This window comes from Chiloscyllium plagiosum, unplaced genomic scaffold, assembly GCF_037043375.1.
Source record: "Chiloscyllium plagiosum isolate Xiang-an unplaced genomic scaffold, Cpla_swu_hap1 HiC_scaffold_43, whole genome shotgun sequence".
NCBI lineage: Eukaryota > Metazoa > Chordata > Chondrichthyes > Orectolobiformes > Hemiscylliidae > Chiloscyllium > Chiloscyllium plagiosum.
The window spans coordinates 37,635,314-37,656,784 of record NW_028270181.1 but is presented as its reverse complement, the minus strand read 5'-3'; positions in this window follow the sequence as shown (position 1 = coordinate 37,656,784).

Here is a 21,471-nt window from a genome sequence, read left to right as displayed (position 1 = left end):
AGCCTGGAAGGTGTGAGGTTGAAATCAGCCTGTGTCCCAATGTTCTCTCGTGGCAGAAGCTGGGGGTACCCTGCCTCATGGCTTTCAAGATGCATTTGACATCAGCAATGAGGTTCACACATCGGGTCCCTTTGCCTAATATGATGGGACATCCTGGTGTGTTGACTTTGTGTACCTTCGGAAGGCAGTAGAAGTCGCCTGTTTGAGAAGTGCATGAGATGAGATTAATGGAACTCTGAAAGAGTGCATTTCAGAGCTTAGATCAGAGAGGTGCTGGAAAAGCACATCAGGTCAGGCAGCATCCGAGAAGCAGGAAAATCAACGTTTCGGGCCAAAGTCCTTCATCAGGATTTCGGAGGTGCCGAGCACAGAAGAAGGCCCTCTGTTCCAGATCGTCCCTGCTGACCAGATAACCGAAATTAATCGAGCTATATTTGCCAACAATTGTCCCTTACCCCTCCAAACCCACACAGTCTTCATCCCATCCAGATACCTTATAAATGGAGACATGGTCCAGCATGCAAACGGACCCATTTATTGTTTCCACCAAATAAAGGAGCGAGAGCAACTTCTCTGCTACCTTCTGTATTATAAAATATAAAGGAGCAGGAGTAGCGTCACTGCTTCCCCCTGTATGATAGAAAATAAAGGAGCTTGAGCACCGTCACTGCTTCCTCCTGTATTATAGAAAATAAAGGAGCTGGAGCAGCGTCACTGCATCCTCCTGTATTATAGAAAATAAAGGAGCCGGAGCAGCGTCACTGCTTCCTCCTGTATTATACAAAATAAAGGAGCTGGAGCAGCGTCACTGCTTCCTCCTGTATTATAGAAAATAAAGGAGCTGGAGCAGCGTCTCTGCTTCCTCCTGTATTATAGAAAATAAAGGAGCTGGAGCAGCGTCTCAGCTTCCTCCTGTATTATAGAAAATAAAGGAGCTGGAGCAGCGTCTCAGCTTCCTCCTTTATTATAGAAAATAAACGAGCTGGAGCAGCGTCTCTGCTTCCTCCTGCATTATAGAAAATTAAGGAGCTGGAGCGGCGTCTCTGCTTCCTCCTGTATTATAGAAAATAAAGGAGCTGGAGCATAGTCTCTGCTTCCTCCTGTATTATAGAAAATAAAGGAGCTGGAGCAACGTCTCTGCTTCCTCCTGTATTATAGAAAATAAATGAGCTCTAGCAGCGTCACAGCTTCCCCATGTATTATAGAAAATAAAGGAGCTGGAGCAGCGTTTCTGCTTCCTCCTGTATTATAAAAAATAAAGGAGGTGGAGCATAGTCTCTGCTTCCTCCTGTATTATAGAAAATAAAGGAGCTGGAGCAACGTCTCTGCTTCCTCCTGGATTATAGAAAATAAAGAAGCTGGAGCAGCGTCACTGCTTCCTCCTGTATTATAGAAAATAAAGTAGCTGGAGCAGCGTTACTGCTTCCTCCTGAATTGTAGAAAATAAAGGAGCTGGAGGAGCGTCAATGATTCCCTCTGTATTATAGAAAATAAAGAAGCTGGAGCAGCGTCTCTGCTTCCTTCTGTATTATAGAAAATAAAGGAGCTGGAGCAGCGTCACTGCTTCCTCCAGTATTATAGAAAATAAAGGAGATGTAGCAGCGTCAATGATTCCCTCTGTATTATATAAAATAAAGGAGCTGGAGCAGCGTCTCAGCTTCCTCCTGGATGATAGAAAATAAAGGAACTGGAGAAGCGTCAATGATTCCCTCTGTATTATAGAAAGTAAAGGAGCTGGAGCAGCGTCTCAGCTTCCTCCTGTATTATAGAAAATAAAGGAGCTGGAGCAGCGTCTCTGCTTCCTCCTGCATTGTAGAAAATTAAGGAGCTGGAGCAGCGTCTCTGCTTCCTCCTGTATTATAGAAAATAAAGGAGCTGGAGCATAGTCTCTGCTTCCTCCTGTATTATAGAAAATAAAGGAGCTCTAGCAGCGTCACTGCTTCCCCATGTATTATAGAAAATAAAGGAGCAGGAGCAGCGTTTCTGCTTCCTCCTGTATTATAAAAAATAAAGGAGGTGGAGCATAGTCTCTGCTTCCTCCTGTATTATAGAAAATAAAGGAGCTGTAGCAGCGTCTCTGCTTCCTCCTGTATTATAGAAAATAAAGAAGCTGGAGCAGCGTCACTGCTTCCTCCTGTATTATAGAAAATAAAGTAGCTGGAGCAGCGTCACTGCTTCCTCCTGAATTGTAGAAAATAAAGGAGCTGGAGCAGCGTCACTGCTTCCTCCGGTATTAAAGAAAATAAAGGAGCTGGAGCAGCGTCACTGCTTCCTCCTGTATTACAGAAAATAAAGGGGCTGTAGCAGCGTCACTGCTTCCTCCTGTATTATAGAAAATAAAGGAGCTGGAGCAGCGTCACTGCTTCCTCCAGTATTATAGAAAATAAAGGAGCTGGAGCAGCGTCACTGCTTCCTCCAGTATTATAGAAAATAAAGGAGCTGGAGCAGCGTCACTGCTTCCTCCTGTATTATAGAAAATAAAGGAGCTGGAGCAGCGTCACTGCTTCCTCCTGTATTATAGAAAATAAAGGAGCTGGAGCAGCGTTTCAGCTTCCTCCTGTATTATAGAAAATAAAGGAGCTGGAGCAGCGTCAATGATTCCCTCTGTATTATAGAAAATAAAGGAGCTGGAGCAGCGTCACTGCTTCCTCCTGTATTATAGAAAATAAATGAGCTGTAGCAGCGTCTCAGCTTCATTCTGTATTATAGAAAATAAAGGAGCTGGAGCAGCGTCTCTGCTTCCTCCTGTATTATAGAAAATAAAGGAGCTGGAGCATAGACCCTGCTTCCTCCTGTATTATAGAAAATTAAGGAGCTGTAGCAGCGTCACTGCTTCCCCATGTATTATAGAAAATAAAGGAGCAGGAGCAGCGTCTCTGCTTCCTCCTGTATTATAGAAAATAAAGGAGCTGGAGCATAGTCTCTGCTTCCTCCTGGATTATAGAAAATAAAGGAGCTGTAGCAGCGTCTCTGCTTCCTCCTGTATTATAGAAAATAAAGGAGCTGGAGCAGCGTCACTGCTTCCTCCTGTATTATAGAAAATAAAGGAGCTGGAGCAGCGTCTCTGCTTCCTCCTGTATTATAGAAAATAAAGGAACTGGGGCAGCGTCTCTGCTTCCTCCCTTATTATAGAAAATAAAGGAGCTGGAGCAGCATCTCTGCTTCGTCCTGTATGATAGAAAATAAAGGATCTGGAACAGCGTCACTGCTTCATTCTGTATTATAGAAAATGAAGGAGCTGGAGCAGCGTCACTGCTTCCACGTGTATTACAGAAAATAAAGGAGCTGTAGCAGCGTCACTGCTTCCTCCTGTATTATAGAAAATAAAGGAGCTGGAGCAGCGTCACTGCTTCCTCCTGTATCATAGAAAATAAAGGAGCTGGAGCAGCATCACTGCTTCCTCCTGTTTTATAGAAAAGAATGGAGCTGGAGCAGCTTCAGTGCTTCCTCCTGTATTATAGAAAAGAAAGAAGCTGGAGCAGCGTCACTGCTTCCTACTGTATTATAGAAAATAAAGAAGCTGGAGCAGCGTCACTGCTTCCTCCTGTATTTTCGAAAATAAAGGAGCTGGAGTCGCGTCACTGCTTCCTCCTGCATTATAGAAAATAAATGAACTGGAGCAGCGTCACTTCTTCCTCCTGTATTATAGAAAATAAAGGAGCTGGAGCATCGTCACTGCTTCCTCCTGTATTGTAGAAAATAAAGGAGCTGGAGCAGCGTCACTGCTTCCTCCTGTATTATAGAAAATAAAGAAGCTGGAGCAGCGTCTCAGCTTCCTGCTGTATTTTCGTAAATAAAGGAGCTGGAACAGCGTCACTGCTTCCTCCTGTATTATAGAAAATAAAGGAGCTGGAGCAGCGTCTCTGCTTCCTCCTGTATGATAGAAAATAAAGGAGCTGGAGCAGCGTCTCTGCTTCCTCCTGTATTATAGAAAATAAAGGAGCTGGAGCAGCGTCTCTGATTCCTCCTGAATTATAGAAAATAAAGGAGCTGGAGCAGCGTCACTGCTTCCTTCTGTATTACAGAAAATAAAGGAGCTGGAGCAGCGTCACTGCTCCCTCCAGTATTATAGAAAATAAAGGACCTGTTGCAGCGTCAATTATTCCCTCTGTATTATATAAAATAAAGGAGCTGGAGCAGCGTCTCAGCTTCTTCCTGTATTAAAGAAAATAAAGGAGCTGGAGCAGCGTCACTGCTTCCTCCTGTATTATAGAAAATAAAGGAGCTGGAGCAGCGTCTCAGCTTCCTCCTGTATGATAGAAAATAAAGGAGCTGGAGCAGCGCCTCTGCTTCCTCCTGCATTATAGAAAATAAAGGAGCTGGAGCAGCATCACTGCTTCTTCCTGTTTTATAGAAAAGAATGGAGCTGGAGCAGCTTCAGTGCTTCCTCCTGTATTATAGAAAAGAAAGAAGCTGGAGCAGCGTCACTGCTTCCTCCTGTATTTTAGAAAATAAAGAAGCTGGAGCAGCGTCACTGCTTCCTCCTGTATCATAGAAAATAAAGGAGCTGGAGCAGCGTCACTGCTTCCTCCTGTATCATAGAAAATAAAGGAGCTGGAGCAGCATCACTGCTTCCTCCTGTTTTATAGAAAAGAAAGGAGCTGGAGCAGCTTCAGTGCTTCCTCCTGTATTATAGAAAATAAAGAAGCTGGAGCAGCGTCACTGCTTCCTCCTGTATTATAGAAAAGAAAGAAGCTGGAGCAGCGTCACTGCTTCCTCCTGTATTTTAGAAAATAAAGAAGCTGGAGCAGCGTCAGTGCTTCCTCCTGTATTATAGAAAATAAAGGAGCTGGAGCAGCGTCACTGCTTCCTCCTGTATTATAGAAAATAAAGGAGCTGGAGCAGCGTCACTGCTTCCTCATGTATTATAGAAAATAAAGGAGCTGGAGCAGCGTCACTGCTTCCTCCTGTATTATAGAAAATAAAGAAGCTGGAGCAGCGTCACTGCTTCCTCCTGTATTATGGAAAATAAAGGAGCTGGAGTAGCGTCACTGCTTCCTCCTGTATTATAGAAAATAAAGGAACTGGAGCAGCATCACTGCTTCCTCCTGTTTTGTCGAAAATAAAGGAGCTGGAGCAGCGTCACTGCTTCCTCCTGTATTATAGAAAATAAAGGGGCTGGAGCAGCGTCACTGCTTCCCCCTGGATGATAGAAAATAAAGGAGCTGGAGCAGCGTCACTGCTTCCTCCTGTATTATAGAAAATAAAGGAGCTGGAGCAGCGTCACTGCTTCCCCCTGTATTATAGAAAATAAAGGTGTTGGAGCAGAGTCTCTGCTTCCTCCTGTATTATAGAAAATAAAGGAGCTGGAGCAGCGTCACTGCTTCCTCCTGTATTATAGAAAATAAAGGAGCTGGAGCAGCGTCACTGCTTCCTCCTGTATTATAGAAAAGAAAGGAACTGGAGCAGCGTCTCTGCTTCCACCTGGATTATAGAAAATAAAGGAGCTGGAGCAGCGTCACTGCTTCCTCTTCTATTATAGAAAATAAAGGAGCTGGAGCAGCGTGTCCGCTTCCTCCTGTATTATAGAAAATAAAGGAACTGGGGCAGCGTCTCTGCTTCCTCCCTTATTACAGACAATAAAGGAGCTGGAGCAGCATCTCTGCTTCGTCCTGTATTATAGAAAATAAAGGAGCTGGAGCAGCGTCACTGCTTCCTCCTGTATTATAGAAAATAAAGGAGCTGGAGCAGCGTCACTGCTTCCTCCTGTATTATAGAAAATAAAGGAACTGGAGCAGCATCACTGCTTCCTCCTGTATTATAGAAAATAAAGGTACTGGAGCAGCGTCTCTGCTTCCTCCTGTATTATAGAAAATAAAGGAGCTGGAGCAGGGTCACTGCTTCCTCCTTTATTATAGAAAATAAAGGAGCTGAAGCAGCGTCACTGCTTCCTCCTGTATTGCAGAAAATAAAGGAGCTGGAGCAGCGTCTCTGCTTCCTCCTGTATTAGAGAAAATAAAGGAGCTGGAGCAGCGTCTCTGCTTCTTCCTGAATTAGAGAAAATAAAGGAGCTGGAGCAGCGTCTCTGCTTCCTCCTGTATTATAGAAAATAAAGGAGCTGGAGCAGCGTCTCTGCTTCTTCCTGAATTTGAGAAAATAAAGGAGCTGGAGCAGCGTCTCTGCTTCCTCCTGTATTATAGAAAATAAAGGAGCTGGAGCAGCGTCTCTGCTTCCTCCTGTATTATAGAAAATAAAGGAGCTGGAGCAGCGTCACTTCTTCCTCCTGTATTATAGAAAATAAAGGAGCTGGAGCATCGTCACTGCTTCCTCCTGTATTGTAGAAAATAAAGGAGCTGGAGCAGCGTCACTGCTTCCTCCTGTATTATAGAAAATAAAGAAGCTGGAGCAGCGTCTCAGCTTCCTGCTGTATTTTCGTAAATAAAGGAGCTGGAGCAGCGTCACTGCTTCCTCCTGTATTATAGAAAATAAAGGAGCTGGAGCAGCGTCTCTGCTTCCTCCTGTATGATAGAAAATAAAGGAGCTGGAGCAGCGTCTCTGCTTCCTCCTGTATTATAGAAAATAAAGGAGCTGGAGCAGCGTCTCTGATTCCTCCTGAATTATAGAAAATAAAGGAGCTGGAGCAGCGTCACTGCTTCCCCCTAGATGATAGAAAATAAAGGAGCTGGAGCAGCGTCACTGCTTCCTCCTGTATTACAGAAAATAAAGGAGCTGGAGCAGCGTCACTGCTCCCTCCAGTATTATAGAAAATAAAGGACCTGTTGCAGCGTCAATTATTCCCTCTGTATTATATAAAATAAAGGAGCTGGAGCAGCGTCTCAGCTTCTTCCTGTATTAAAGAAAATAAAGGAGCTGGAGCAGCGTCACTGCTTCCTCCTGTATTATAGAAAATAAAGGAGCTGGAGCAGCGTCTCAGCTTCCTCCTGTATGATAGAAAATAAAGGAGCTGGAGCAGCGTCTCTGCTTCCTCCTGCATTATAGAAAATAAAGGAGCTGGAGCAGCATCACTGCTTCTTCCTGTTTTATAGAAAAGAATGGAGCTGGAGCAGCTTCAGTGCTTCCTCCTGTATTATAGAAAAGAAAGAAGCTGGAGCAGCGTCACTGCTTCCTCCTGTATTTTAGAAAATAAAGAAGCTGGAGCAGCGTCACTGCTTCCTCCTGTATCATAGAAAATAAAGGAGCTGGAGCAGCGTCACTGCTTCCTCCTGTATCATAGAAAATAAAGGAGCTGGAGCAGCATCACTGCTTCCTCCTGTTTTATAGAAAAGAAAGGAGCTGGAGCAGCTTCAGTGCTTCCTCCTGTATTATAGAAAATAAAGAAGCTGGAGCAGCGTCACTGCTTCCTCCTGTATTATAGAAAAGAAAGAAGCTGGAGCAGCGTCACTGCTTCCTCCTGTATTTTAGAAAATAAAGAAGCTGGAGCAGCGTCAGTGCTTCCTCCTGTATTATAGAAAATAAAGGAGCTGGAGCAGCGTCACTGCTTCCTCCTGTATTATAGAAAATAAAGGAGCTGGAGCAGCGTCACTGCTTCCTCCTGTATTATAGAAAATAAAGGAGCTGGAGCAGCGTCACTGCTTCCTCCTGTATTATAGAAAATAAAGAAGCTGGAGCAGCGTCACTGCTTCCTCCTGTATTATGGAAAATAAAGGAGCTGGAGCAGCGTCACTGCTTCCTCCTGTATTATAGAAAATAAAGGGGCTGGAGCAGCGTCACTGCTTCCCCCTGGATGATAGAAAATAAAGGAGCTGGAGCAGCGTCACTGCTTCCTCCTGTATTATAGAAAATAAAGGAGCTGGAGCAGCGTCACTGCTTCCCCCTGTATTATAGAAAATAAAGGTGTTGGAGCAGAGTCTCTGCTTCCTCCTGTATTATAGAAAATAAAGGAGCTGGAGCAGCGTCACTGCTTCCTCCTGTATTATAGAAAATAAAGGAGCTGGAGCAGCGTCACTGCTTCCTCCTGTATTATAGAAAAGAAAGGAACTGGAGCAGCGTCTCTGCTTCCACCTGGATTATAGAAAATAAAGGAGCTGGAGCAGCGTCACTGCTTCCTCTTCTATTATAGAAAATAAAGGAGCTGGAGCAGCGTGTCCGCTTCCTCCTGTATTATAGAAAATAAAGGAACTGGGGCAGCGTCTCTGCTTCCTCCCTTATTACAGACAATAAAGGAGCTGGAGCAGCATCTCTGCTTCGTCCTGTATTATAGAAAATAAAGGAGCTGGAGCAGCGTCACTGCTTCCTCCTGTATTATAGAAAATAAAGGAGCTGGAGCAGCGTCACTGCTTCCTCCTGTATTATAGAAAATAAAGGAAGTGGAGCAGCATCACTGATTCCTCCTGTATTATAGAAAATAAAGGAACTGGAGCAGCGTCTCTGCTTCCTCCTGTATTATAGAAAATAAAGGAGCTGGAGCAGGGTCACTGCTTCCTCCTTTATTATAGAAAATAAAGGAGCTGAAGCAGCGTCACTGCTTCCTCCTGTATTATAGAAAATAAAGGAGCTGGAGCAGCGTCTCTGCTTCCTCCTGTATTAGAGAAAATAAAGGAGCTGGAGCAGCGTCTCTGCTTCTTCCTGAATTAGAGAAAATAAAGGAGCTGGGGCAGCGTCTCTGCTTCCTCCTGTATTATAGAAAATAAAGGAGCTGGAGCAGCGTCTCTGCTTCTTCCTAAATTTGAGAAAATAAAGGAGCTGGAGCAGCGTCTCTGCTTCCTCCTGTATTATAGAAAATAAAGGAGCTGGAGCAGCGTCTCTGCTTCCTCCTGTATTATAGAAAATAAAGGAGCTGGAGCAGCGTCTCTTCTTCCTCCTGTATTATAGAAAATAAAGGAGCTGGAGCAGCGTTACTGCTTCCTCCTGTATTATAGAAAATAAAGGAGCTGGAGCAGCGTCTCTGCTTCTTCCTGAATTATAGAAAATAAAGGAGCTGGAGCAGCGTCTCTGCTTCCTCCTGTATTATAGAAAATAAAGGAGCTGGAGCAGCGTCTCTGCTTCCTCCTGTATTATAGAAAATAAAGGAGCTGGAGCAGCGTCACTGCTTCTTCCTGAATTATAGAAAATAAAGGAGCTGGGGCAGCGTCTCTGCTTCCTCCTGTATTATAGAAAATAAAGGAGCTGGAGCAGCGTCACTGCTTCCTCCTTTAGTATAGAAAATAAAGGAGATGGAGCTGCGTCCCTGCTTCCTCCAGTATTATAGAAAATAAAGGAGCTGGAGCAGCGTCACTGCCTCCCCCTGTATTATAGAAAATAAAGGAGCTGGAGCAGCATCACTGCTTCCTCCTGTATTATAGAAAATAAAGGAGCTGTAGCAGCGTCTCTGCTTCCTCCTGTATTATAGAAAATAAAGAGGCTGGAGCAGCGTCACTGCTTCCTCCTGTATTACCGAAAATAAAGGAGCTGGAGCAGCGTCTCTGCTTCCACCTGGATTATAGAAAATAAAGGAGCTGGAGCAGCGTCACTGCTTCCTCTTCTATTATAGAAAATAAAGGAGCTGGAGCAGCGTGTCCGCTTCCTCCTGTATTATAGAAAATAAAGGAACTGGGGCAGCGTCTCTGCTGCCTCCCTTATTACAGACAATAAAGGAGCTGGAGCAGCATCTCTGCTTCGTCCTGTATTATAGAAAATAAAGGAGCTGGAGCAGCGTCACTGCTTCCTCCTGTATTATAGAAAATAAAGGAGCTGGAGCAGCGTCACTGCTTCCTCCTGTATTATAGAAAATAAAGGAACTGGAGCAGCATCACTGCTTCCTCCTGTATTATAGAAAATAAAGGTACTGGAGCAGCGTCTCTGCTTCCTCCTGTATTATAGAAAATAAAGGAGCTGGAGCAGGGTCACTACTTCCTCCTTTATTATAGAAAATAAAGGAGCTGAAGCAGCGTCACTGCTTCCTCCTGTATTATAGAAAATAAAGGAGCTGGAGCAGCGTCTCTGCTTCCTCCTGTATTAGAGAAAATAAAGGAGCTGGAGCAGTGTCTCTGCTTCTTCCTGAATTAGAGAAAATAAAGGAGCTGGAGCAGCGTCTCTGCTTCCTCCTGTATTATAGAAAATAAAGGAGCTGGAGCAGCGTCTCTGCTTCTTCCTGAATTTGAGAAAATAAAGGAGCTGGAGCAGCGTCTCTGCTTCCTCCTGTATTATAGAAAATAAAGGAGCTGGAGCAGCGTCTCTGCTTCCTCCTGTATTATAGAAAATAAAGGAGCTGGAGCAGCGTCTCTTCTTCCTCCTGTATTATAGAAAATAAAGGAGCTGGAGCAGCGTTACTGCTTCCTCCTGTATTATAGAAAATAAAGGAGCTGGAGCAGCGTCTCTGCTTCTTCCTGAATTATAGAAAATAAAGGAGCTGGAGCAGCGTCTCTGCTTCCTCCTGTATTATAGAAAATAAAGGAGCTGGAGCAGCGTCTCTGCTTCCTCCTGTATTATAGAAAATAAAGGAGCTGGAGCAGCGTCACTGCTTCTTCCTGAATTATAGAAAATAAAGGAGCTGGGGCAGCGTCTCTGCTTCCTACTGTATTATAGAAAATAAAGGAGCTGGAGCAGCGTCACTGCTTCCTCCTTTAGTATAGAAAATAAAGGAGATGGAGCTGCGTCCCTGCTTCCTCCTGTATTATAGAAAATAAAGGAGCAGGAGCAGCGTCTCTGCTTCCTCCTGTATTATAGAAAATAAAGGAGCTGGAGCAGCGTCACTGCCTCCCCCTGTATTATAGAAAATAAAGGAGCTGGAGCAGCATCACTGCTTCCTCCTGTATTATAGAAAATAAAGGAGCTGGAGCAGCGTCACTGCTTCCCCATGTATTATAGAAAATAAAGGTGCTGGAGCAGAGTCTCTGCTTCCTCCTGTATTATAGAAAATAAAGGAGCTGGAGCAGCGTCTCTGCTTCTTCCTGAATTAGAGAAAATAAAGGAGCTGGAGCAGCGTCTCTGCTTCCTCCTGTATTATAGAAAATAAAGGAGCTGGAGCAGCGTCTCTGCTTCTTCCTGAATTTGAGAAAATAAAGGAGCTGGAGCAGCGTCTCTGCTTCCTCCTGTATTATAGAAAATAAAGGAGCTGGAGCAGCGTCTCTGCTTCCTCCTGTATTATAGAAAATAAAGGAGCTGGAGCAGCGTCTCTTCTTCCTCCTGTATTATAGAAAATAAAGGAGCTGGAGCAGCGTTACTGCTTCCTCCTGTATTATAGAAAATAAAGGAGCTGGAGCAGCGTCTCTGCTTCTTCCTGAATTATAGAAAATAAAGGAGCTGGAGCAGCGTCTCTGCTTCCTCCTGTATTATAGAAAATAAAGGAGCTGGAGCAGCGTCTCTGCTTCCTCCTGTATTATAGAAAATAAAGGAGCTGGAGCAGCGTCACTGCTTCTTCCTGAATTATAGAAAATAAAGGAGCTGGGGCAGCGTCTCTGCTTCCTCCTGTATTATAGAAAATAAAGGAGCTGGAGCAGCGTCACTGCTTCCTCCTTTAGTATAGAAAATAAAGGAGATGGAGCTGCGTCCCTGCTTCCTCCAGTATTATAGAAAATAAAGGAGCTGGAGCAGCGTCACTGCCTCCCCCTGTATTATAGAAAATAAAGGAGCTGGAGCAGCATCACTGCTTCCTCCTGTATTATAGAAAATAAAGGAGCTGTAGCAGCGTCTCTGCTTCCTCCTGTATTATAGAAAATAAAGAGGCTGGAGCAGCGTCACTGCTTCCTCCTGTATTATCGAAAATAAAGGAGCTGGAGCAGCGTCTCTGCTTCCACCTGGATTATAGAAAATAAAGGAGCTGGAGCAGCGTCACTGCTTCCTCTTCTATTATAGAAAATAAAGGAGCTGGAGCAGCGTCTCTGGTTCCTCCTGTATTATAGAAAATAAAGGAACTGGGGCAGCGTCTCTGCTGCCTCCCTTATTACAGACAATAAAGGAGCTGGAGCAGCATCTCTGCTTCGTCCTGTATTATAGAAAATAAAGGAGCTGGAGCAGCGTCACTGCTTCCTCCTGTATTATAGAAAATAAAGGAGCTGGAGCAGCGTCACTGCTTCCTCCTGTATTATAGAAAATAAAGGAACTGGAGCAGCATCACTGCTTCCTCCTGTATTATAGAAAATAAAGGTACTGGAGCAGCGTCTCTGCTTCCTCCTGTATTATAGAAAATAAAGGAGCTGGAGCAGGGTCACTACTTCCTCCTTTATTATAGAAAATAAAGGAGCTGAAGCAGCGTCACTGCTTCCTCCTGTATTATAGAAAATAAAGGAGCTGGAGCAGCGTCTCTGCTTCCTCCTGTATTAGAGAAAATAAAGGAGCTGGAGCAGTGTCTCTGCTTCTTCCTGAATTAGAGAAAATAAAGGAGCTGGAGCAGCGTCTCTGCTTCCTCCTGTATTATAGAAAATAAAGGAGCTGGAGCAGCGTCTCTGCTTCTTCCTGAATTTGAGAAAATAAAGGAGCTGGAGCAGCGTCTCTGCTTCCTCCTGTATTATAGAAAATAAAGGAGCTGGAGCAGCGTCTCTGCTTCCTCCTGTATTATAGAAAATAAAGGAGCTGGAGCAGCGTCTCTTCTTCCTCCTGTATTATAGAAAATAAAGGAGCTGGAGCAGCGTTACTGCTTCCTCCTGTATTATAGAAAATAAAGGAGCTGGAGCAGCGTCTCTGCTTCTTCCTGAATTATAGAAAATAAAGGAGCTGGAGCAGCGTCTCTGCTTCCTCCTGTATTATAGAAAATAAAGGAGCTGGAGCAGCGTCTCTGCTTCCTCCTGTATTATAGAAAATAAAGGAGCTGGAGCAGCGTCACTGCTTCTTCCTGAATTATAGAAAATAAAGGAGCTGGGGCAGCGTCTCTGCTTCCTACTGTATTATAGAAAATAAAGGAGCTGGAGCAGCGTCACTGCTTCCTCCGTTAGTATAGAAAATAAAGGAGATGGAGCTGCGTCCCTGCTTCCTCCTGTATTATAGAAAATAAAGGAGCAGGAGCAGCGTCTCTGCTGCCTCCTGTATTATAGAAAATAAAGGAGCTGGAGCAGCGTCACTGCCTCCCCCTGTATTATAGAAAATAAAGGAGCTGGAGCAGCATCACTGCTTCCTCCTGTATTATAGAAAATAAAGGAGCTGGAGCAGCGTCACTGCTTCCCCATGTATTATAGAAAATAAAGGTGCTGGAGCAGAGTCTCTGCTTCCTCCTGTATTATAGAAAATAAAGGAGCTGGAGCAGCGTCACTGCTTCCTCCTGTATTATCGAAAATAAAGGAGCTGGAGCAGCGTCTCTGCTTCCACCTGGATTATAGAAAATAAAGGAGCTGGAGCAGCGTCACTGCTTCCTCCTGTATTATAGAAAATAAAGGAGCTGGAGCAGCGTGTCCGCTTCCTTCTGTATTATAGAAAATAAAGGAACTGGGGCAGCGTCTCTGCTTCCTCCCTTATTACAGACAATAAAGGAGCTGGAGCAGCATATCTGCTTCGTCCTGTATTATAGAAAATAAAGGAGCTGGAGCAGCGTCACTGCTTCCTCCTGTATTATAGAAAATAAAGGAGCTGGAGCAGCGTCACTGCTTCCTCCTGTATTATAGAAAATAAAGGAACTGGAGCAGCATCACTGCTTCCTCCTGTATTATAGAAAATAAAGGTGCTGGAGCAGCGTCTCTGCTTCCTCCTGTATTATAGAAAATAAAGGAGCTGGAGCAGGGTCACTGCTTCCTCCTTTATTTTTGAAAATAAAGGAGCTGAAGCAGCGTCACTGCTTCCTCCTGTATTATAGAAAATAAAGGAGCTGGAGCAGCGTCTCTGCTTCCTCCTGTATTATCGAAAATAAAGGAGCTGGAGCAGCGTCACTGCTTCCTCCTGTATTATAGAAAATAAAGGAGCTGGAGCAGCGTCTCTGCTTCCTCCTGTATTATAGAAAATAAAGGAGCTGGAGCAGCGTCTCTGCTTCCTCCTGTATTATAGAAAATAAAGGAGCTGGAGCAGCGTCACTGCTTCTTCCTGAATTATAGAAAATAAAGGAGCTGGGGCAGCGTCTCTGCTTCCTCCTGTATTATAGAAAATAAAGGAGCTGGAGCAGCGTCTCTGATTCCTCCTGTATTATAGAAAATAAAGGAGCTGGAGCAGCGTTACTCCTTCCTCCTGTATTATAGAAAATAAAGGAGCTGGAGCAGCGTCTCTGCTTCTTCCTGAAATATAGAAAATAAAGGAGCTGGAGCAGCGTCTCAGCTTCCTCCTGTATTATAGAAAATAAAGGAGCTGGAGCAGCATCTCTGCTTCCTCCTGTATTATAGAAAATAAAGGAGCTGGAGCAGCGTCACTGCTTCTTCCTGTATTATAGAAAATAAAGGAGCTGGAGCAGCGTTACTGCTTCCTCCTGTATTATAGAAAATAAAGGAGCTGGAGCAGCGTCTCTGCTTCCTCCTGTATTATAGAAAATAAAGGAGCTGGAGCAGCGTCTCTGCTTCCTCCTGTATTATAGAAAATAAAGGAGCTGGAGCAGCGTCACTGCTTCTTCCTGAATTATAGAAAATAAAGGAGCTGGGGCAGCGTCTCTGCTTCCTCCTGTATTATAGAAAATAAAGGAGCTGGAGCAGCGTCTCTGATTCCTCCTGTATTATAGAAAATAAAGGAGCTGGAGCAGCGTTACTCCTTCCTCCTGTATTATAGAAAATAAAGGAGCTGGAGCAGCGTCTCTGCTTCTTCCTGAAATATAGAAAATAAAGGAGCTGGAGCAGCGTCTCTGCTTCCTCCTGTATTATAGAAAATAAAGGAGCTGGAGCAGCATCTCTGCTTCCTCCTGTATTATAGAAAATAAAGGAGCTGGAGCAGCGTCACTGCTTCTTCCTGAATTATAGAAAATAAAGGAGCTGGAGCAGCGTCATTGCTTCCTCCTGTATTTTTGAAAATAAAGGAGCTGGAGCAGCGTCACTGCTTCCTCCTGTATTATAGAAAATAAAGGAGCTGAAGCAGCGTCACTGCTTCCTCCTGTATTATAGAAAATAAAGGAGCTGGAGCAGCGTCTCTGCTTCCTCCTGTATTACAGAAAATAAAGGAGCTGGAGCAGCGTCATTGCTTCCTCCTGTATTATAGAAAATAAAGGAGCTGGAGCAGCGTCTCTGCTTCTTCCTGAATTAGAGAAAATAAAGGAGCTGGAGCAGCGTCTTTGCTTCCTCCTGTATTATAGAAAATAAAGGAGCTGGAGCAGCGTCACTGCTTCCTCCTGTATTATAGAAAATAAAGGAGCTGGAGCAGCGTCTCTGCTTCCTCCTGTATTATAGAAAATAAAGGAGCTGGAGCAGCGTTACTGCTTCCTCCTGTATTATAGAAAATAAAGGAGCTGGAGCAGCGTCTCTGCTTCCTCCTGTATTATAGAAAATAAAGGAGCTGGAGCAGCGTTACTGCTTCCTCCTGTATTATAGAAAATAAAGGAGCTGGAGCAGCGTCTCTGCTTCTTCCTGACTTATAGAAAATAAAGGATCTGGAGCAGCGTCACTGCTTCCTCCTGTATTATAGAAAATAAAGGAGCTGGAGCAGCGTCTCTGCTTCCTGCTGTATTGTAGAAAATAAAGGAGCTGGAGCAGCGTCACTGCTTCCTCCTGTATTATAGAAAATAAAGGAGCTGGAGCAGCGTGACTGCTTCCTCCTGTATTATAGAAAATAAAGGTACTGGAGCAGCGTCACTGCTTCCTCCTGTATTATAGAAAATAAAGGAGCTGGAGCAGCGTGACTGCTTCCTCCTGTATTATAGAAAATAAAGAAGCTGGAGCAGCGTCACTGCTTCCTCCTGTATTATGGAAAATAAAGGAGCTGGAGTAGCGTCACTGCTTCCTCCTGTATTATAGAAAATAAAGGAACTGGAGCAGCATCACTGCTTCCTCCTGTATTATAGAAAATAAAGGAGCTGGAGCAGCGTCACTGCTTCCTCCTGTATTATAGAAAATAAAGGAGCTGGAGCAGCGTCACTGCTTCCTCCTGTATTATAGAAAATAAAGGAGCTGGAGCAGCGTCTCTGCTTCCTGCTGCATTATAGTAAATAAAGGAGCTGGAGCAGCGTCACTGCTTCCTCCTGTATTATAGAAAATAAAGGAGCTGGAGCAGCGTCTCTGCTTCCTCCTGTATTATAGAAAATAAAGGAGCTGGAGCAGCGTCCCTGCTTCCTCCTGTATTATAGAAAATAAAGGAGCTGGAGCTGCATCTCTGCTTCCTCCTGAATTATAGAAAATAAAGGAGCTGGAGCAGCGTCACTGCTTCCCCCTGGATGATAGAAAATAAAGGAGCTGGAGCAGCGTCACTGCTTCCTCCTGTATTCTCGAAAATAAAAGAGCTGGCCAGCGTCACTGCTTCCCCCTGTATTATAGAAAATAAAGGTGCTGGAGCAGAGTCTCTGCTTCCTCCTGTATTATAGAAAATAAAGGAGCTGGAGCAGCGTCACTGCTTCCTCCTGTATTATAGAAAATAAAGGAGCTGGAGCAGCGTCACTGCTTCCCCCTGTATTATAGAAAAGAAAGGAGCTGGAGCTGCGTCTCTGCTTCCTCCTGTATTATAGAAAATAAAGGAGCTGGAGCAGCGTCACTGCTTCCTCCGGTATTATAGAAAATAAAGGAGCTGTAGCAGCGTCTCTGCTTCCTCCTGTATTATAGAAAATAAAGGAGCTGGAGCAGCGTCACTGCTTCCTCCTGTATTATAGACAATAAAGGAGCTGGAGCAGCGTCACTGCTTCCCCCTGTATTATAGAAAAGAAAGGAGCTGGAGCAGCGTCTCTGCTTCCTCCTGTATTATAGAAAATAAAGGAGCTGGAGCAGCATCTCTGCTTCCTCCCTTATTACAGACAACAAAGGAGCTGGAGCAGCATCTCTGCTTCGTCCTGTATTATAGAAAATAAAGGAGCTGGAGCAGCGTCACTGCTTCCTCCTGTATTATAGAAAATAAAGGAGCTGGAGCAGCGTCACTGCTTCCTCCTGTATTATAGAAAATAAAGGAACTGGAGCAGCATCACTGCTTCCTCCTGTATTATAGAAAATAAAGGTGCTGGAGCAGCGTCTCTGCTTTCTCCTGTAGTATAATAGAAAATAAAGGAGCTGGAGCAGGGTCACTGCTTCCTCCTTTATTATAGAAAATAAAGGAGCTGTAGCAGCGTCACTGCTTCCTCCTGTATTATAGAAAATAAAGGAGCTGGAGCAGCGTCTCTGCTTCCTCCTGTATTATAGAAAATAAAGGAGCTGGAGCAGCGTCATTGCTTCCTCCTGTATTATAGAAAATAAAGGAGCTGGAGCAGCGTCTCTGCTTCTTCCTGAATTAGAGAAAATGAAGGAGCTGGAGCAGCGTCTTTGCTTCCTCCTGTATTATAGAAAATAAAGGAGCTGGAGCAGCGTCACTGCTTCCTCCTGTATTATAGAAAATAAAGGAGCTGGAGCAGCGTCTCTGCTTCCTCCTGTATTATAGAAAATAAAGGAGCAGGAGCAGCGTTACTGCTTCCTCCTGTATTATAGAAAATAAAGGAGCTGGAGCAGCGTCTCTGCTTCCTCCTGTATTATAGAAAATAAAGGTGCTGGAGCAGCGTCTCTGCTTCCTCCTGTATAATAGAAAATAAAGGAGCTGGAGCAGGGTCACTGCTTCCTCCTTTATTATAGAAAATAAAGGAGCTGTAGCAGCGTCACTGCTTCCTCCTGTATTATAGAAAATAAAGGAGCTGGAGCAGCGTCTCTGCTTCCTCCTGTATTATAGAAAATAAAGGAGCTGGAGCAGCGTCATTGCTTCCTCCTGTATTATAGAAAATAAAGGAGCTGGAGCAGCGTCTCTGCTTCTTCCTGAATTAGAGAAAATAAAGGAGCTGGAGCAGCGTCTTTGCTTCCTCCTGTATTATAGAAAATAAAGGAGCTGGAGCAGCGTCACTGCTTCCTCCTGTATTATAGAAAATAAAGGAGCTGGAGCAGCGTCTCTGCTTCCTCCTGTATTATAGAAAATAAAGGAGCTGGAGCAGCGTCACTGCTTCCTCCTGTATTATAGAAAATAAAGGAGCTGTAGCAGCGTCTCTGCTTCCTCCTGTATTATAGAAAATAAAGGAGCTGGAGCAGCGTCACTGCTTCCTCCTGTATTATAGAAAATAAAGGAGCTGGAGCAGCGTCACTGCTTCCCCCTGTATTATAGAAAAGAAAGGAGCTGGAGCAGCGTCTCTGCTTCCTCCTGTATTATAGAAAATAAAGGAGCTGGAGCAGCGTCTCTGCTTCCTCCCTTATTACAGACAACAAAGGAGCTGGAGCAGCATCTCTGCTTCGTCCTGTATTATAGAAAATAAAGGAGCTGGAGCAGCGTCACTGCTTCCTCCTGTATTATAGAAAATAAAGGAGCTGGAGCAGCGTCACTGCTTCCTCCTGTATTATAGAAAATAAAGGAACTGGAGCAGCATCACTGCTTCCTCCTGTATTATAGAAAATAAAGGTGCTGGAGCAGCGTCTCTGCTTCCTCCTGTATAATAGAAAATAAAGGAGCTGGAGCAGGGTCACTGCTTCCTCCTTTATTATAGAAAATAAAGGAGCTGTAGCAGCGTCACTGCTTCCTCCTGTATTATAGAAAATAAAGGAGCTGGAGCAGCGTCTCTGCTTCCTCCTGTATTATAGAAAATAAAGGAGCTGGAGCAGCGTCATTGCTTCCTCCTGTATTATAGAAAATAAAGGAGCTGGAGCAGCGTCTCTGCTTCTTCCTGAATTAGAGAAAATAAAGGAGCTGGAGCAGCGTCTTTGCTTCCTCCTGTATTATAGAAAATAAAGGAGCTGGAGCAGCGTCACTGCTTCCTCCTGTATTATAGAAAATAAAGGAGCTGGAGCAGCGTCTCTGCTTCCTCCTGTATTATAGAAAATAAAGGAGCTGGAGCAGCGTTACTGCTTCCTCCTGTATTATAGAAAATAAAGGAGCTGGAGCAGCGTCTCTGCTTCCTCCTGTATTATAGAAAATAAAGGAGCTGGAGCAGCGTTACTGCTTCCTCCTGTATTATAGAAAATAAAGGAGCTGGAGCAGCGTCTCTGCTTCTTCCTGAATTATAGAAAATAAAGGAGCTGGAGCAGCGTCTCTGCTTCCTCCTGTATTATAGAAAATAAAGGAGCTGGAGCAGCGTCTCTGCTTCCTCCTGTATTATAGAAAATAAAGGAGCTGGAGCAGCGTCACTGCTTCTTCCTGAATTATAGAAAATAACGGAGCTGGGGCAGCGTCTCTGCTTCCTCCTGTATAATAGAAAATAAAGGAGCTGGAGCAGCGTCTCTGCTTCTTCCTGAATTAGAGAAAATAAAGGAGCTGGAGCAGCGTCTCTGCTTCCTCCTGTATTATAGAAAATAAAGGAGCTGGAGCAGCGTCTCTGCTTCTTCCTGAATTTGAGAAAATAAAGGAGCTGGAGCAGCGTCTCTGCTTCCTCATGTATTATAGAAAATAAAGGAGCTGGAGCAGCGTCTCTGCTTCCTCCTGTATTATAGAAAATAAAGGAGCTGGAGCAGCGTCTCTTCTTCCTCCTGTATTATAGAAAATAAAGGAGCTGGAGCAGCGTTACTGCTTCCTCCTGTATTATAGAAAATAAAGGAGCTGGAGCAGCGTCTCTGCTTCTTCCTGAATTATAGAAAATAAAGGAGCTGGAGCAGCGTCTCTGCTTCCTCCTGTATTATAGAAAATAAAGGAGCTGGAGCAGCGTCTCTGCTTCCTCCTGTATTATAGAAAATAAAGGAGCTGGACCAGCGTCACTGCTTCTTCCTGAATTATAGAAAATAAAGGAGCTGGGGCAGCGTCTCTGCTTCCTCCTGTATTATAGAAAATAAAGGAGCTGGAGCAGCGTCACTGCTTCCTCCTTTAGTATAGAAAATAAAGGAGATGGAGCTGCGTCCCTGCTTCCTCCAGTATTATAGAAAATAAAGGAGCTGGAGCAGCGTCACTGCCTCCCCCTGTATTATAGAAAATAAAGGAGCTGGAGCAGCATCACTGCTTCCTCCTGTATTATAGAAAATAAAGGAGCTGTAGCAGCGTCTCTGCTTCCTCCTGTATTATAGAAAATAAAGAGGCTGGAGCAGCGTCACTGCTTCCTCCTGTATTATCGAAAATAAAGGAGCTGGAGCAGCGTCTCTGCTTCCACCTGGATTATAGAAAATAAAGGAGCTGGACCAGCGTCACTGCTTCCTCTTCTATTATAGAAAATAAAGGAGCTGGAGCAGCGTCTCTGGTTCCTCCTGTATTATAGAAAATAAAGGAACTGGGGCAGCGTCTCTGCTGCCTCCCTTATTACAGACAATAAAGGAGCTGGAGCAGCATCTCTGCTTCGTCCTGTATTATAGAAAATAAAGGAGCTGGAGCAGCGTCACTGCTTCCTCCTGTATTATAGAAAATAAAGGAGCTGGAGCAGCGTCACTGCTTCCTCCTGTATTATAGAAAATAAAGGAACTGGAGCAGCATCACTGCTTCCTCCTGTATTATAGAAAATAAAGGTACTGGAGCAGCGTCTCTGCTTCCTCCTGTATTATAGAAAATAAAGGAGCTGGAGCAGGGTCACTACTTCCTCCTTTATTATAGAAAATAAAGGAGCTGAAGCAGCGTCACTGCTTCCTCCTGTATTATAGAAAATAAAGGAGCTGGAGCAGCGTCTCTGCTTCCTCCTGTATTAGAGAAAATAAAGGAGCTGGAGCAGTGTCTCTGCTTCTTCCTGAATTAGAGAAAATAAAGGAGCTGGAGCAGCGTCTCTGCTTCCTCCTGTATTATAGAAAATAAAGGAGCTGGAGCAGCGTCTCTGCTTCTTCCTGAATTTGAGAAAATAAAGGAGCTGGAGCAGCGTCTCTGCTTCCTCCTGTATTATAGAAAATAAAGGAGCTGGAGCAGCGTCTCTGCTTCCTCCTGTATTATAGAAAATAAAGGAGCTGGAGCAGCGTCTCTTCTTCCTCCTGTATTATAGAAAATAAAGGAGCTGGAGCAGCGTTACTGCTTCCTCCTGTATTATAGAAAATAAAGGAGCTGGAGCAGCGTCTCTGCTTCTTCCTGAATTATAGAAAATAAAGGAGCTGGAGCAGCGTCTCTGCTTCCTCCTGTATTATAGAAAATAAAGGAGCTGGAGCAGCGTCTCTGCTTCCTCCTGTATTATAGAAAATAAAGGAGCTGGAGCAGCGTCACTGCTTCTTCCTGAATTATAGAAAATAAAGGAGCTGGGGCAGCGTCTCTGCTTCCTACTGTATTATAGAAAATAAAGGAGCTGGAGCAGCGTCACTGCTTCCTCCTTTAGTATAGAAAATAAAGGAGATGGAGCTGCGTCCCTGCTTCCTCCTGTATTATAGAAAATAAAGGAGCAGGAGCAGCGTCTCTGCTTCCTCCTGTATTATAGAAAATAAAGGAGCTGGAGCAGCGTCACTGCCTCCCCCTGTATTATAGAAAATAAAGGAGCTGGAGCAGCATCACTGCTTCCTCCTGTATTATAGAAAATAAAGGAGCTGGAGCAGCGTCACTGCTTCCCCATGTATTATAGAAAATAAAGGTGCTGGAGCAGAGTCTCTGCTTCCTCCTGTATTATAGAAAATAAAGGAGCTGGAGCAGCGTCACTGCTTCCTCCTGTATTATCGAAAATAA